This window comes from Vigna umbellata, chromosome 6 (genome assembly GCF_029865625.1).
Source record: "Vigna umbellata cultivar VRB3 chromosome 6, Vumbellata_1.0, whole genome shotgun sequence".
Taxonomy (NCBI): Eukaryota; Viridiplantae; Streptophyta; class Magnoliopsida; order Fabales; family Fabaceae; genus Vigna; species Vigna umbellata.
Genome location: NC_142170.1, coordinates 34,588,295 through 34,596,438, shown reverse-complemented (window position 1 = coordinate 34,596,438; position 8,144 = coordinate 34,588,295).

Sequence of the window (8,144 nt, the reverse complement as noted above, 5' to 3'; positions counted from 1 at the left end):
TAAACTATTATATCTTATGCATCTCTATGACTGGTTATATGCAAATCAATTACTTTGTGCTTACCTTTTTTGCTAATGCCCAAAGGGGGAAAATTTTGATGATTGTAATTGATTGTTTACATATGTTGAATTGTGCAACATGGTTGATTATCAATCATTGTTGTGCATCATAAAAAAAGGGGGAGATTGTTGAGATTACTGACATATCAATAATATATCTGTTTGTTTTTTATGATGACAACACATAATTGATAACACATGTTTATTCTGTTATATTGTGTTACATTGTGTTACATGTTCTATTCTTGCATATTATATATGTTTTAAATTTGTTTGAACGGTTGAAGAACATAATTGTGTTGATACATTGCATTTCATTGTGTTATATAATTGATTTTATTGGTGAATGCATGTCTGATGTTTTATAAAAGAAAACCACAAGCACTTATGTTGAACTTTTAATTGTGTGGCAAAACAACAGTTTTAAGTCGACTTCATTATGGGGTGAGTCAATTAAAACTCGTGTCTTTGCAGAAATCATTTTCAAAATGTGCTGTGAGATTTTCAAAGTGAAAGTTTTTCAAAACTTTGTTTAACTGTGTTATATAGTTGACTACATGCAACCTACATTCGACTAAGTTTGTTACAGTTTTGAAATTCTATTAATGCTTGTATTAAATGTTACAACAGCTATATTTTTAAATATGTTGACCAAACATTTATTATGATTCGACTGCATTAATTGTCCATTCAATTAACTGCATTGATTGTTGCTAGCTGCCTTAACTAAATTGTGGTATTTGACTGCATTAGTAGCTAAGTCGACTAAAATGCGCTTGAGATGTGTTTATCTATATATTGACGCGAATTTGAATTCTGTAAGAACTTTTGTGAATTCTAACATTTTCATATTCATTACAGAAAGGTGTGATCTTACAGAAAAGAGGAAAACGCTCCAAGAATCAAAGAAGAAGACCGTGTTGATCATCTCTTGTGATTTCTTGAAGAACAAGATTGTTGTACTTTGAAAGAGCTAATCAAATCTGCACAGACTGGTGTTGCTAGAAGATCAGAGTTGACAATCTACTGAAGATTGGGTTATTTCCCTGTTGTGATTACAGGAAGAAGAGCGTGCGGGGTTCTTGACTTTGAGGGGTTTCTCAAAGGGTTGAAGACGACAGGAGATGGGACATCTTGCTGCTGGTCTTTGTGTGTTGTATGCCTATATTTTGATTAGAGGGTTAGAGAGGTGTTTTGTATTTTTGACGTGGAGGTTTCAATAAAAGCCTTATTTTAAAAACCTTGATCATTGTAGTGCATTTGCTTCCTAGTGAGGAAGGACACTGGATGTAGGCTTGGCCGAACCAGTACAAAAACCCAGTGTTTGATCTTTCTATCCCTACTCTGTTACATTCAGTCGACTTTATTTTTCACGCATTCGACTATATTCCGCTGCACTACAAAGTTTTTTTTCCTTGCATTTCAAGAAAGCTTATAAAGGCATATACTTTGCGAAAAAGATTTAAAGAAACATTGCTTTTACATTTCACCTATTCACCCCCACCCCCCCTCCTCCCTCTCTTGGTGTGAGAAATTAAGCCTTTCTATTTTAACACTTTCATAACATGAATGAAGTGCTTGCTTGAGTCCGTAGAGTGCCTTTCTTATCTTGAAGATGTAATTAGGAAACTCAAAGTCTTAGAAGTTAAGAGGTTTCTCTACAAAAACTTCTTCTTTGATGTATTCATTTAAAAAGGTGTTTCTCACATCCATTTGGAATAGTTTGAAGTTGAGTATAGATGCAATAACAAGTAAAATTATAATTGCTTCAAGTCTGGCAACTAGTGCATATGTCTCATCACAGTCAATCACTTCTTCTTGACTATAACCCTTTACCACTCGTCTGCCCTTATTCTTTATGTTGGTTCCTACATTATCCATCTTGTTTCTAAATACCCATTTGGTTCCAATTACTTGATGGGCATTGTTTCGTGGGACAAGCTCCCAAACATTGTTCCTTGTGAATTGATTTAATTCCTCTTACATGGCCAAGTAATAATTTTCATCTTGTAATGCATCATTGATGTTTTTTGGTTCTGTTTGTTATACAAAGGCTACATTCATCCAAAATTTTCCTAGTTGTTTTCTTGTGGACACACCTTTGGTGATATCACCTATTACATTGTCTCTTGGTATTGTTCAGTCCTTGGGATGATCTTTTGTCTTCTTATCTTCTATTTCAGTAAGTGTTTTTGCCTATTGAGTGTCTTTCATGTCCTTTCTCATATCTGAACTGGTTTCACCTGAATCTAGACTTTTTATTGGTTTCATAATGTTATGTGAAATTCCTAGGCGCAAAGAAATTATGTGATATTCCTTGATTTTCATAAAAGATCTAAAAATTCTCATTTTGAAATTCCCTTCTATGGTCACTCTTAATAGCCTTTATTTTAAGCTCTTTTTCATTCTGGATTATGGAGGCAAATTTCTTGAAGACTCTTAATGTGTCACTTTTAGATGCAATGAAAAATGTCCATGTAAGTCTAGAATAGTCATATACTAGAACCAATCCATAATAGTTTCCTCCTAGATATTTTGTTCTAGATGGACCATAAAGATCTATATGTATCAACTATAGTGGTCTAGTGTTGGATATGACCCGTTTGGACTTGAAGGATGTTTTTATTTGTTTTCCCTTTTGGCATGCATCACACAATCTATTAGGTTCAAACTTGATTGTTGGAAATCCTAGTAATAGGTCCTTGGTTACAAGCTTATTCAGGTGAGGCATGTGTATGTGTGCAAGCCTTTTATGCCATAACCAAGGTTCGTCTTCTTCTGATAGAAAACATGAGATTCAAAGGAAGTATTCTTAAAGTCAACCATGTATATGTTGTGATACCTTTTGCCTACTAGTATAAGTTCATTTGAGGATGCACAACAAATCAAGCAGTGATTTGATTCAAAGATGACTTTTAAGCCCTTATCACAAAGTTGACTAATGCTAAGTAGATTTTGTTTAAGTCCATCAACTAGTAATAAATTTTAAATTGTATATGAGGAAGGAGTTTGTCCTTTACCAATACTAAGGATTTTACCCTTGTTATTGTCTCCATAGGTGACATGTCCATTGGTTTTATGAGATATGTTGTTGAATTTTGTAGCATCTCCTATCATGTGTCTTGAGCAACAACTATCAAGATACCACATGGACTCCTTTCCTCTTCCATCTCCCTACAAAATAGTTTAAGTGTTGATGGCATGTACCAGTTAAATTTGGGTCCTCTCATATTAGGGGGTTTCAATGATTCCTTAAGAATCCACTTGAATTTGCCTTTTAGAACACTCACATTTTTGTAATAGCAAGATTTTGATGCATGGCCTATATGGTTACAGTAAAAGCATGCAATTGATGATGGTTTGCTAATGTCAACAAATTTTCTAGCTTTTATTTTGCTATTTTGGCTTGTGTAACCAATTCCTTGTTTGTTTAACTCATATCTTTGTGATCCTAGAAGAGCTTCTGAGTTGGAGCTTCCAAGGGTGAACTTGGATAGTGTTTTCATAAGGTATTTTACTATTTCCATTTGACTTGAACAATTTTCACACTCTTGAGTACACACTTTGTTTCCATGTATATTTTGCATAGGTGCATTTTCTAAGGACTTTAGTTTAGATTTCAGACTTTTCTTTTCCTTATCCAGATTTTCTAATTTTCCTTCTAGGCACTTGTTTTCACTCTTAAGCCTATTATTTGTGTATTGAAGTTTCCTAGCCTCTTCATGCAACTCTTGAAATGCATCAAGCAGTTGATAGTATTTATCTTCTATGCTTTCATTTTCAAGACTACTTATACTGTTTTCTGATGAAGTTGATCCACCTATCAAACATGGGTTTGTCTTTTCTTCAATGCTTTCACAAGATTCATTGGAAGTGTTGGAAGCATTGTCTTCCCAAGTTATATATGCTTTCTTCTTTTTCTTGTTTCTGCTGTTAGATCCATTCTTCTCCTCCAACTTTTGTTTCATCTTTAAAACAGGGCATTGTGGTTTTATATTTTCTTTCTTTCTATAGGACCTTCTATGCAGAATCATTGTTAGTTCTATTCACTGTCAGAATTTTCAGCCTCTTGATCATCTTCAGAGTCATTCTTTCTTGAGTTGGGTATGTTGGTTGTTCTTACAACTGATTTCAGGGAAATTGTATGTCTTTTCTCCCTTTCTTCTTCTTCTTCTTCTTTCAGCCTTCTTAGTTCCAGTTCATGTTCCCTTAATTTTCTAAACAATGTTGCCATGTTCATGATGGTAAGGTCTCTTAATTTTCCAAACAATGTTTAGACTTTTCAGGATCTTAATGTTTAATTTTTCTTTGTCAAACGTTTTACCAAGGGCAAGGAGATGGTTGACTATGTGTGTAAACCTTTTCTGCACATCATAGATATTTTCTCCATTTTTTCATTCTAAACATTTCATACTCTTGAATCAAGGAGTTCTTTGTAACCCTTTTAACTTCATCGGTTCCCTCATGTGTGACATCAAGAACGTCCCACATTTCTTTTGTTGATTCACACACATAAATACTATAAAATTCATCAATGGTTAATGCAGAAGAAATTATATTTTTAGCCCTCACATCATAGTGAGCCCTCTTGTTCTCATCCGGAGTCCATTCAAAAAACTCCTTGGGTTTGGTCTTTCCATCTTCAATCTTGGTTGGTTTATAGGGACCATTTATCATAGCATCCTACACACCCTTGTCTATTGATTCCAAAAAGATTTTCATTCTAGTTTTCCAAAAATGATAGTTCTCACTAGCAAAGGTGACCTGATTTTAGATGCTCTTCATCAAAGGTTTGAGATAAATTGGCCATTTAGGATCTCATTAATCGATTAAAATTTCAATTAACTAGCTTTGGTGTCAATTACTATAAAAGAAGCTCTGAATTTGATTAATAAGCTTTTTTAATTCTTTAAAAGACCTTTAATCTTGAAATCATTAGTCAATGGTATTTGAATCAAACAAGTAAAGAAAAGTAAAAACAAGATCAAGACATACCAAAATTTATACTGGTTGGACTCTTAGAAAAATTAAATTTATTTGTAGATTTATAAGTAATTCATACCTTGTAAAGTTATTTTTAATTATAAGTATTTAGAAATGTATATTTTGGATTTTAGTTAGGGGCGTGAGTGTGACCTTTGGGTTGACGTGAAGTCGTCTTCTTTAAATATTACTATTATTACATACGTTGGAACATCTTTGAGTGATGCTTTCCTGATTAAAGGATGAAGACCGAATTATTTAGGAAATGAAGAGGAAAATGAAGACTCCTTATTTTCCTTTTTATTGAAAGCCGTGTGGTTTGAAAGATGTTGGAAGTTGTGAATGGAAAAGAGTGCACTGCAACTTCTCCACAGTGAGAGTGGCCCAAGTCAAGTTTGGCGACGAGTGGAATTCAACCAGACAATATATTAATTACTTGGATTTTTTTGTCTTCAAATATTTGAAGATTCTCGACTTGTCATTGTGTGGCGGATGAAGGTATTAATTACTAAAACTTCATTGCTCTTTACTTATGATTTTGGTTTGATATAGTACAAGTATTTATTTTATATAATTATATATATAGTATACATATTTATCTTATACAATTAAAATTAAAATTAAAAAAATAATAATTAATTGAATAATACTAATTATACATTGTTTCAATTTATGATAACCTAATATTTTTAATTATAACACAATTGTTGAGAAATGTATTTTTCAGATTCATCTTGAACTTTGAGCTCATGTTATCATCTATAAAAAAGGTTTTCTATTTCTAATGTGTAATTATTATTTTTAATTTTAAACTTGTAGTATTTTTTTAAAATTCATATAATTAATAATAATAAAATAATTATTATATTTATATTTTTAATAGAGGAGATTATATATATATATATATATATATATATATATATATATATATATATATATATATATATATATATATATATATATATGGGGTTTGTTAACGCGTGTACGTCTGTTTTTCAGTTAATATATTTTAGTAATATTTACCGGATTTTAGTAGGTAAAAATACCCTTATATATCATAAATTCTAACTTTTAAGGTTAAGGGTATTTTAATAATTTTCATTTTCAAAACTAAAAAAGAAAAAAAGAAACCCTTCGCTACTCACCTCCCTGATTCCTCTAAATCCTTTCTCTTTCATCTCTCACTCCAACATTTTCTCTGTCATCTTATGATAGTCCAACTGAAAAAAAATCAGAAACATTAGCGGTTAAACAATCTTACAAAATATAATTTTATAATGAGTTTTCATTTTATAATTTTTGTCTTATCTAATTTTATCCAATTTTCACAAGCATAAAAGAATCAGTAATTGATCTGGAATTTTATCCTAACAACTTTTTTAAAATTTATTCAATTATTCATAATGAAAAAATTATTTACACAATAAAATAATTATCTATAACAAAATTATAAAAATTATTCTTTTTTTATAATTATCTTTTATAAACATTATTTTATAATTTATTGATGCTTTTATTTTAATAATTAAAAATTATTTTATTATTTAATAAATTGGAAAAATATAAAATTAAAAAGTATAAAATTAAATCTGGTGGAATAAACACTCCATAAAATTTTCTCGTTCAAATAAGCATTATTATTCATACATTAAAAAAACAGAATGAATATATATTCATTAGTTTTTTTAAACCACAGTTTTTTATAGAAATGAATTAAATGTGGTTAAGACTCCAATTGAGTTGAGTGTCAAAGATTACTACTATTCTTTGTTATTTTCTAGATCCTTACATAATTAAATAAATAAATAAATTATCTTACAATTAAATTTTATGATAAAATAAATATTGTTAAATATATAAACTATATTTTAAATTTAATAATTTATATTAATGTAATATCTTATAGTTATATTATAATTATTGAGACATGTCCATGTCTATCTTGGATTGAAGTTGGTGGTGGATGAAGTCAAGTCATCTTTTTTTTTTTCTTCGTCTTTGTATGTTTTAACTATTAATATTTATTGGCTTAATATCCTATTTTGTCCTCAGTTTCACTCAAAAATGTCAAATTAGTCCATTTTTTAAAAAATGCGTCAATTACGTCTTCACTTAATAAACTTTGCATCAATGAAATCCCTTCCGTTAAATCCGTACAAACGGCATTAATTAAAGAAAGAGAAAAATAATTAACGCCGTTTATACGGATTTAACGGAAAGGATTTCACTGATGCAAATTTTATTAAGTGAGGACGTAATTGACGCATTTTTTAAAGGATAGACTAATTTGACATTTTCTAAAGAAACTGAGGATAAAATAGGATATTAAGCCATATTTGTTTTAATTAAATAAAATCGGTAATCAACAAACATTTAAATTGTATGCTTTATATTACGATTAAAAGTAATGATAAATCTATTTTTTTTTAAATATGAGTTGTATTTTAGATTTCTAAACAAGATTTCATATTATGAAAATTTATTTTATTAATTATAACACAATTATTGAGTTATGTTTATCTTGAATTCTATTTAAAGATGATTGTGACTTTGGGTGGACTAAATAATAAACTATACTTTAGTGAATATATATATATATATATATATATATATATATATATATATATATATATATATATATATATGTATATGTATATGTATATATATGTATATATATATATATATTATATACATATTTTTCTTATATAATTAAAATTAAAATTAAATAAATAATACTTAATTGAATAATTTAAATTATACTATGTTTAAATTTATGATAACCTAATAGTTTTAAGTGTATAAATTATATTTTCAATTTATAATAAATAATCTATATTGATATGACTTTATTTTTTAATTGTAGACGTATGTGTATTTTGGGTTTCACTTGGTGTTGGTTTTGGCTTATTAGTTGACGTGAAATCAATTTTGTTTTAATTTTTTAAGTCTTTATATGTTTAATTAATAATTATTAATAAGAAGGTCAATATATAATTATTTTTCATAATTAAAATTAATAATAAATAATTACCTTTTGTTTACAAAAACGTATTATAAATTTTTGAAGGATAATTATTAAATATATAAATTATATTTATTTT